The sequence below is a fragment of the Amblyomma americanum genome, chromosome 7 (assembly GCF_052857255.1).
Source record: "Amblyomma americanum isolate KBUSLIRL-KWMA chromosome 7, ASM5285725v1, whole genome shotgun sequence".
Taxonomy (NCBI): Eukaryota; Metazoa; Arthropoda; class Arachnida; order Ixodida; family Ixodidae; genus Amblyomma; species Amblyomma americanum.
In genome coordinates, this window is record NC_135503.1 from 74,663,241 (window position 1) to 74,674,157 (window position 10,917).

Here is a 10,917-nt window from a genome sequence, read left to right on the forward strand (position 1 = left end):
CCGGTCTTTTGACGTTACACCTATCAATTTTTATTTCCATGGCTCGCTCCGTTGTCTCTTAACTTTAGCTGAACCCTTTTTGTTATCCTTCGCGTTTCTGCCTTAAGGTGAGTACAGGCAAGATAGATCTGTTGTAAACTTTTCTCTGTAGTGATAATAGTAAACTCCCATTCATGATCTGAGAAAACGTGAAATATGCGCTCCACCCCATTCTTATTCTTCTAGTTATTTCCCTCTTATGATTCGTATCAGCTCTCACTACCTGCCCTAAGTAGACTTATTCCCTTACCGCTTCCAGGACCTCGTTACCAGTTGTGAACTGCTGTTCCCTTGCGAGACCGTTGAACGCTACTTTGGTTTTCTGCGCGTTAGTTTTTAGACCCATTGTTCTGCTCTGCCTGTGTAAATCATTGATCATGATTTGCAGTTCATCACCTGAGTGACCTAGCAAGTCGATGTCATCAGCGAATCGCAAACTACTTAGGCATCCTCCATTAACTATTATCCCCCAACTCTTCCTAATCCACGCCTCAACAGACCCCCTGTAAACTGGCGGTGAAGAGCAGTGAAGAGATCGTGTCTCTCTGCCTGACACCATTCCCACTGACAGGAGCATCGGTACTCTTCCTACTAGGTCCTACTGACATGCCGAAATGTATTCACTGGCATAGCTACCCTGAAAAGAACTAAAAACTAAAGTTCCAGCAATTTCTGATGCCGTACAGAATATATCAAACCTCGCAACAACTCAGAACCTTCCGTTGCCTCTAGAGTACAAAACCCCACGGGCCTGCTTAACTGCTGTTGCGTGCGCCGCAGGATTAGCATACCAGCGATTAGTCGCAATGTGAAGGGTGCGGGAGGGAGGGGGGGGGGGGGGGAGAATAGACGCTTCAGAATAGGCGCCGAAATAAAGCTTTGTTCTCTCTCTCTCTCTCTCTTTCGAATGGCTGCAGCACCATTGTATAGTTCTTGCGAGCTCTAGATATAATATTTCAATTCTGCATGGAAGCTCCTTGCAATCGACAGTTTGGACTCATTATTTTATTTTTTACTTCATGAAAACACGGTACTTCCTGTTTTTGTTCTACTTCATCTGGGATCCCCACCGAGTGCGCCGCTCCTGACTGCAGTTTGACGACTTGTCCTACCTTAGTTTTACTGTTATTTCTGCGCGTCAATATATCGAGTTTGTTATGGAATAAGTATTCATTTGTGGCACAGCGCCTGCGCTGACTGCCTTGTTCGTACCTCACGCCTGCTTTCCCTAGGTTTCTGAAACAATGAACGAATGAAGAGGCAGCTGCGTCAGCTCTTCAAGAGTGCACAGTGGGCGTTCTCTAGTCATAAAAAAACTATCTACACATGAGTAGATGCGCCTCCGGAATACAGAGAGACAAAACAAAGCGCGCAGTTTTTTTTATGTATCCGTTTTGGCAATTCTGAGACCTTCTCATACTGTCGATGTTGGTAAGCATTTATCTTAAAACAAGCCCTGGTAGTAAAGGACCGAATGCGCTTCAAGTACCATGCATGTAGCGCCAGGCACACGTGTTATCTGCGTTGATAACGCCGTAATTGGCATAGAAAGTTTTCATAGTCTTCGGACCGTAAATAGCAGTTATTCCAAGCTTTCCCGCAAGTCGGACGACCACATTTTTGCATATATGTTTCCTTTACTGCCCTTAGGCCAAACTGCTTCAAAACACCGCGTCGTCTTTTCTTTAGTCCTCGATACATGAATAACTAAAAACATCATAATGTCCACAAAAGTGGTTTTTTTTGCGCAGTACACGATGAATACGATATAAAACGGCCGCAGTGACGCACACACAAAAATTCTATAATCGGATGCAACTTAAGTCTGGAGTAACACTCCGCCCACATTAAGGACCGCCGCACAGAATTCTTCCACTACAAAAAGTAGTCCGCAGTCAGAACTTTTCTCTTTACCTAAACAAGAAACTAATCACAAGAAAAAAATACAAGCTCTAGATTTTTGACGCCTGGATCGTGTTAATAAAGTAAAACATTAAAAAACCTATTTCGTTTACTGTTGTGATTGGCTACTGGATACAGGGCGCCGCAGACCATAGCCCAGTGTTAGCAACTGCTGTTTTTTTTTAGTTGTATCCTACTAGAGTCTAGTCTATGTAGTCGTCGTGGTTCTGTGTTTAATGAAGAAGGAAAAGAAGGGCATTAGCCTAGCCGAACTGTCGTCGCTCAATTGGCGAACGTCCGTTCGTGTAAAACCAGGCTTTATCAATGACGCGGTTGCGGTGCAGGACTCCCAGTTTAAATTTATAACTATGGTCATGTAGCCGGACACCGACAAACCTATGTGACGCATGCGGGGAAGTTGAATCTGTAGACCATTTTTTCCCCTACTGTCCAAAGTTCGCACTTCAGAGAGATTTACCTGGAGGTCCCTCTATCTACGTTAGGGCTCCCGTTATCTCTGCCAGTGTTATTATCGTTCGGTGCGAGCGCCAAAGGATATGGATTGGGTTCAGTTTGTGGGCCTCTCCATGATTACATTATTGCTACTGGTAGGTTGATTTGCTGTTTTTTTGAAATTCTTCGAGCTTTTTTTGCCGAAATGCTGTATAATATTTTACTTTAAACATGCTGTCGTTTTTCATTGATGCATTTCTCAAAATATGCTAATATTTTGTCGTAATCTCCTATGGAAATTTCCTTTTTTATGCCACCACACCTTGGTCAATCTCCCCATGTGGGTATGTGCAATGTTCTAAGAGCAAGAATAATAATAAGAAGAGAGCCTGCTGTGCAGACAAGATACACAAGGAAAAAATGGGAACTTCGTGCATGTTGTCACAGAGGAACAAAAGGCCCCGACGCCAGGAGCCAGCTATTCCCTTTGTGGTCCGAGGTGAAGGCTGCAAACAGCATCGACGGCGGTACAAGGTGGCGCGATACAGAAAGATATTTCACTGCGTTCGAGCGACCGTTAGGCCACTGGCGAAGCCACTCCTCGAGCCCTGAAGCACCCGTGGCCGAACAGGGATGGTCGCAGCCGTGCCAGGACAGCCTGACTTCTGCACAAACTTCAGCGCATCACACACACCAGAATTTGTCCCAGCCATCCTGCATTTACGATGGGAAAGTTGCGCTGCTCGAGAAACGATAGCCAGCCGAGGGTACCTGGTGCACTGTTCCAGCGAAGTCCCATACGAGCCAGAAAGGCCGTGATACCACGATCATCAATTCTCTTTGCAGTCCGAGGTCAAGACAGGAAACAGCATCGTGCGAACGGCCGTCCAAAGTGGCGGCGACGCTCCACCATCTTTATCTGCCAGCAAGCTTACAGTAGGCCGAGGCTGAAGGCGAGGTCGAATCATAACCGACGCAGCACCTGTGTTTAGTCTGGGATTGTCGATGCCGTACCAGGACAGCCTGCTCTCTGCGCAAGCTTCATCTGCTGTATCATCACACCAGAACGTTCCTCAGCCATCCTGGGGGGACGATGGACGCTTTGTACTGAACGAGGGAGGGCAGCCAGCCAGGGCGACCTCAGGCACCGTTCAAGAGAGTTCCGCTACGAGCCTGGGCAACGAAAGGCCGGTACAACAGGAGCATGGAGGCTCCTTGCTGTATTGTGTCAAACCTGGAACAAGAATTGTGTTTACAGCCGTAGAACATACAGATGCATTGACGGGATACCAGATACAGTTACTGGTGAAGGTGATGTGGATATGGATCAAGGAAGCCGTCTGGACCTCTTTGGTTGCATTCGCCGATTGAGAAACCTCCGCGATCAGAAGCTTTATATAGATAAGGACGCTCAGCTTCCTTCGCTGCTTTCGCTGTTTGATGTGCCATAGCACTCGCCCGTCTTCGGCGGCTTTGGCAAACAATCACGGCGAAGTACGTATGGCTGAACGATGAATAACACAATTATTTGAAATACATATCGAGAGATCAGTAAAGCATGTTGGCGGGCTAGTTGGTTGAGCATCTTGAAACTTTCTTCTGCTGCCTTCAACTTTGATGTATGTGGATATGGACGCATTCTTCTGGTGTACAAATGCCTAGAGAAAACCTCGTACGGCAGCCCTCTTTGCTGCTTCCGTCTATGATAACAGCCACGCCATTAAGCCACAGAACATTTAGGAATTACTTCGTTTTTAGAGCTCTGTGGTCCAAATCTCCAGAAAACGAAGGCAGTGAGACTAATTCAGGCAAACTCTATTTTGCAGTGTATGTCCCTCCATTCGCTTACCTAGTCTTAGACTTCGTTTCCATAGCGACTAGTTTCGAATCAACCCGCTAGCAGGTGACGAGGAATGGAGTGATTTTTGCGCGTAAAACCAACCCTGAGATTATTGAGCCGCTGCGTTCGGTGGACTGAATTTCTTCATGTCCGGGTTCTTTGAGTATTGCCTTCAGTGAAATGCGCCTTCGCCGCTGGAATTGGACATACGGTCCGGTTTCAGCCACTGAGTCACCGCAAAGGGCCTGTCAGGTCTTCACATATCGAGCTCAGATGGGTTTCGAGCAAGGAGACGCTAACGTTTACCAATTCTTAACAGAAATAGATGTCCCTCAGACACTGCGCCAAGAACTGAAATTTTCTTGACAATGATGATAATGAATATTTATGGTTCAAGGGCATCAGTGCCCAAGAGCGCCGTGGCACAAGGTCTTTTCGTCTACGGACGTTCGGGTCAAAGACTTAATTTCTTAGCAATTCCTCTTAGGCTGAGCGAGAAGCCCAGCAAGCACCAGCCAGGGGCAAACTTGTGCGCATTGTACAAGCAGTGCTTACCTGGGGCAGTGGGCATCGAACACCGAACGCCCGCAGGCAAGGAATGGTGCTCAAACCAGTAGGCCACCGCTGCGGTAACTGAATTTTTCCTCCACAAATGACTCTTAAGTACACGATCTTCGACAAGTGTCTTCAGGCATGTTCAGCTCTGGACAAAAATTTAAAGAAACTGAAAAACATTAAGGTGCTGGTATATAAATATTGCAGGTAACGATCCATTCTTCCGCTATGCATTAATATCGCTCCCATCGTGCAGTTAAGGCTGCATTAGAAAATCAAAGGGGAACGCTTTTCGCGATGGCAAAAACGTTATTAGCAAAAAAAATTCAAGCCTGCCAACTGAACTTCTTCGGGTATCTTGGTTGTTAGTGAAATGTTGCTTTTATAACGAAATCTTAGGTCGGATCGTATATCCGATGTCAGCCGTCAGCAGTGGGTAGCTTGCGGGACCAGAGTAAGAGATGATGATGATGATGAACATGACCTCAAGATTAATGGCACGCACCAACGGCGGGGGATTGGCCAGGGTGCATAGCCCACGATGTTCGTTCTCTTCTGCACGACATTCCCAGTTCAGCGTCTCTCCAACGGTTACAATATTAATTTGCTTTCATGACTTCCAAATGACCTCTTTGTTTTTTGCCCTCGTTACTTGTAATCCTGTCATGCTACGGTAGGGCAAGAATTAAAAGTGCTGGAACACAGATGGTAGCGAAAGCGCTTGTTTGGGACCTTTTCTTTGCTACAATAGCCAAGCGCACCGTGCAGTTGGCTCACATGTGAAATAAAGTAGTGACAATGCAATCTACCGGTTTTTTCTTGTTTTTTTTTTATTCCCTCAAAAGTTCACATTGATGAGAAATGTAGAAGGTGCTATATGCGCGAATGACTGATTTAATAGCAAATAACTGCATGACCATACATTGAGTAATACTAGGAACAGCCATAGCTTCACATTTAAGCCAATAAAACTGCGATTTGCAGGCTTTATGGAAGGAAAGCTAGCATTGTAGTTTGATAACGATACCTTCTCTCTGTATCGCATTTAAAAACATTTTACCTGTTTTATACTATTGCCTCCTAAACAGTTTTATTTCTTGTATAATTTCCACATTACACAAAGTGTACTCTTGGAAGAGTGTCGTGTACTTTACGCAGATGATAATTTCAGAAAGTTATTCTTTCGGCATGCTTAGTTCAATGCGACCTTCTCTCAGTATCGCATTTACAAACAATTTTGCCTGTTTTATACTATTGCTTGCTAAAGAGGTTTATTTCTTGTATTACTTCCACACTCTAGAAAGTGTACTCTTGGAAGAATGTCCCATATTTTACACAGATGATAACTTAAGAAAAGTATACGTCAGGAAGACTTAAGTCCCATACTTTTATTTGTCACACCCTCTTGTGTTCTCCTGCACATGCGTTTTGCATACGCTCACGCATGGACGACGTATCACAAGCGAAGAGCCAAGATTCGGACGAACGCACCCTCTCGATCCGTGCGTTCTGAGACCCAGAGAGTGCATAATTTCGAATTCCTCAAAGAACGGGGCCGGATGTTTAAACGCCACGGCTAAACAGGGGCTAGACTGGGCCCCAGGGGCAAAGAATTTGCATTCTGGGCGGAACATACAAATCTCTTCCTCTAGGCGTCGCGCGCGCATTGCCCTCTAAGGAAACGCTGGCTGTCGTCCAAACGAGTGGGCAAATTTTTTTTTATTGCGCTGAAACGTTGAAGTGTCTTTGGCGATGTCTGCGGAGCAAACGCGAGAATAATTGGCCGAAATCCTCTAACTTCAAAGCTGCGCTGGTCTTGTGGCCCCAGAGCGAGGAAAAGGATTCGTTGCCACGGCATATGCCTTCTCTAGTTTAGCTTTTTCTTCTTTTTTCTGCTATGAAAGCTATGGGGACTTGGCAGAAACGCAGCACTCTGCTGAAAGTGATAATCTTGCTTATTCATCATGGTGAGACAAAACTTTGTTTTCGGGTTATTTCCACCGAGAGCGCCTGCCTTTTACGGGTCTATATATTCTTCTATGTCTGGCGAGCGCATTTCAATGTCGTACGAAACAGCATCAAGGATGAGGGTATTTAATGAAGCAGTAACTCCGATAAAGCGCTCTAAACTCTTCCTAACTGAACAGTGCAGTCCGAATAATGCTGCCGGGGCAACAGCCTCAATCAGCGTAAGTTTTTGGTGCGCTGACAAAGGGCTAGCTTACATTTTCTTTCCTCGCTCTGCGCTCTGCCGATACTTTAGCAAAGAGCATTCAAGCATGCTTCCACTAGTGGGATGTCAGCAATCGTCTCTGAGGCAAATGACACTCAACTCAACGCACCGCATCGGGCCCTAGCTAATGTAAACGCTTCCCTGCGAGCAATAGCAAACTGTTTCCTCGTTGTTCGCGATGCGCATCTCTCGCAGGCTTAAATTTTATTACTTCCAAGAACTGAGACGCAAATGCATCATTTCTGTCGTTCCTCCATAGAGCGTAAAGCCTGGCTTTCCAAAGCACAGCCCGAAAGAGCTATGCAAAACTAATCTTGTATCCGTTGTGCTATCCTTTACCCTCCTTCACTCCCTTTTTTTTTGCACGCTCCGTTTCGGTATTATTTCACGCTGCTGTGTTCGCAGATACGCGCTCGCGGCGCACTTCCGGACGATGGATGATTTCGACCTCTTGCCGGCTTGTCGAGCTACACCCGCGATGAACGCCAAGGGGAAGCAAAAAGCAGCTCGCTTCAATTTCTGGCCCAGCAAACATTCCTTTCCGTCGTTAGTCTCGTCAGGCCGGTCATAAATCCGCACTTAACGCAAACAAACAACCAGGCCAAAGGCGACGCCAAAGAATGCAAAACATTTTCTCCGTAGCTCTCCGAGAGACCGTACAGAGCCGAGACGGTGAGCCCGAACCGCTCCGTCGGGCGCGGGAATCGCGAGATGGGGGATAAAAAAGCAAGGGAGTAAATGAAATTTTCTCCCCTCGGCTCCCTTTTCTCCCGTAGCGCGGACAATCTTTTCGCTTCTTCCTGGCGCGTTTAAATCTCGCTCGCTTCGCGTTTGACGGGCGGCGCGCTAGCGGGGCTACCAGACGCACTCCTCATGACGGGGTAGCCGAACCATTTATCGTCCACAGCGCAGCGTACGGCTGCACTTTTCCCCAGCTAGCTCGCTCGGCGGACCTCCGCGGACTCCCTTACGTGCTCGGTTCGGCGTAACAGCGAGCGGGTTTGCAGGAGCAAAGGAATGCCCGAATGGAAGCCGCCATCAGTCATCGCGGCGAAAAGCCGGCTCGCCGCATTAGCGACCGGGGGGGGGGGGGGGGGGGGGGACCACCATCGGGTTGTTTGTCCGCTTGTCATGGCCCCGAGAGATTTTGAACGCACACCGTTATTCAACGAGGACACCGCCGTCTCCGACCTTACGCTTCCCGTCACTGCTGTTTGTCTCGTTTCGCCTCGCGCACCTCGTGCACATAAACACGCACGCACACAGCGTTAACTTCGCGAGTACGCAGGATCCCATAGCGGGCATCGGGCATCGACCCCTGCATGGTGATACTCAATGCGCCCTAAATTATTGGCTCGAACTGATATAGGATGATTCGAATGGTTGACGATGAACAAATCATCGACTTTGGTTCAGCGACATCGGGAGAGTAATATCGGCCTCTTGGCCGAAAGGACGGGAAAAGAAGTAGGAAGTGAAAAATCTGCAACAAAAAGAAGGCTTTAAGTTAGCGTCAGAGAGGGAAGGATGATAAAAAGAGGAGAGATTAAATTGAGTGTTTGGCAAGGGTACTGCAGGCTTTCGGAAGAACCGGATGGATGTGGTCATCGAGGATCATAATGCTATAGCGTATGCCGCTTCAATGGATGTCAGGAATCGCAGTCAGTCGGGAATCGTGGTATAGCGAGTCAGGGTGCTGTTGTTGGGATGTAATGTGGAAAGTAAGAAGGTCGTCATGATCCAGTTTTCTAATACATGCGAGCTGGAAGCCCAAACGAGTTGTCACTGTTTGTTATTGAATAACAGCGTACGCTGAGTTGGACGACGACTGCTTTGAGGGGCCAGCTTAGGTCCCATGGTTGCCTTACAGGACCTACGCTGCACACAATTCCTGCACTCTCCAGTCGATTATGACCTTTCACTTAGTGTACACTGTCTGATGGGATGTGAAAGCTCACAACTGTAGATCAGTAATACAGATGATGCATTTGTCAACTGCATATAATGCAGATAATTATCCTGCATGTATACATGGAGTACATTATTGCTAAATGACACCGACTACAATAACTAAGTTGGCACTGACGCTCGTCTGCAGATCCAAAGGTCGCACTATCGAATCCCGGAAGCGACTGTAGCATTTCAATAGAGGGCAAATAGAGAAACCCAAGTATTTTGTGCATTGTAAGCGCACGTTAAAGAACCCCATGCTGTCTAAATTAATCCGGAGCCCCACACTGCGGCGTCCCTCAAAACTCATGCGTCGATTTGGGATATTAAAGCCCAAAAAAGTAGTCGTCTTCAATTGACCTCGACCTCAGATGCTGTGCAGGCAAAGTATGACGGATAACGGGACCATGAGCGCTTTTTACGGTAAGATATTGTTGAAATCACATTGCCTATAGAGGTGGCTCAGTGGTTAGGGCGCTCGACTACTGATCCGGAGTTCTCGGTTCGAACCCGACCGTGGCGGCTGCGTTTTTATGGAGGAAAAACGCTAAGGCGCCCGTGTGCTGTGCGATGTCAGTGCACGTTAAAGATCCCTAGGTGGTCGAAATTATTCCGGAGCCCTCCACTACGGCACCTCTCTCTTCCTTTCTTCTATCACTCCCTCCTTTACCCTTCCCTTACGGCGGGGTTCAGGTGTCCAACAATATATGAGACAGATACTGCGCCATTTGCTTTCCCCCCATAACCAATTATTATTATTATTAGAGAGCATATCCGTATCATGTCCAACTATCTTGGATAAAACTTTGAATATTGGAAAACAGTAAAGTACTGTTATGGAAATATTGAACGTAACCATCCAGTCTTCCGATGTGTAGCGAAATCTTTCTCTTTTAGTGTTTCCGTCGCTCGCATCGAGCAGTTAAGACTGCCGTAGAAAACCAATGGGGAAGACTTTTGAGGGTAGCAAAAACGTCAAGAGCAATAAAATGCAAGCCTCCACAAAGGAGATATGCGGATATATTGATTGTTATCGTGAAACTTGAGAACATTGTGAAAAATATGCTTCCACAAACCATTTTCCATTCAAAATGATTTTGGCCCAGAATTGTTGGGTATGTAATCACGCATGACCAAGTCTGCCCGAGCAATGCACAAGTGTCACTTATTTTACACTATAGGACCGATGTGATTTCATATATTCGAGATGCGTTACACCACGGACTCTTGGGCCTGATTTGCGCCCTGAATATTCTTGGAGACCCATGTTATTAAGAAAAATGTGCGGCGTGTTATGATTAGTACACCACTTTTTGTTGTTACGACCGTCTACTTAAGAGAAGCCATTGTTATACATAAACGTTTTTTTATGTATTTTAACGCCATACTCAAGGTCTCAAAAATTCTCATTCTATAAATTAAAGCCATATGAAGAAGAAAACAAGGTTTTATATTGTAAAAAGCGTTACTTACCGACTGGATTGTTAAAATGATTGCAGCACAAGACAACTAAAAGATAGAACCCGAAAACTTGCGTTCTATCTCTGACGCATTTTCAAACTGCAGCTATGAACACACCGCACCACGCTTCCAATCTAGATCACAGGTTCTTTCCTCTATCTTTTGGTTCCTTTATTTACTGCTCCGCCTCTTCCGAGCATCTTTTAAAAAGTCGTTATCGTTCTCAGTATTTAATGCAGCAAGAATACAAGGACGCTGCAAAGTCTATGACTTGAAACTGTGAACATTTTTTTGGAACCATCTTTTCGCTTGTCTGCAACCTGGGTCGATTTTCGCGCACACATTAAGAGGCAGAGAAAAGTAGGAGAACCACTTTGTCAAGAACTTTCTGACAAAATTTATATCATTGTTCTTCTTCACATGTCTATAATGGAACAAAAACTCCTTTCTTTAAGCTTCGTTCGCGTAAAGTAGTTCTCGCTAA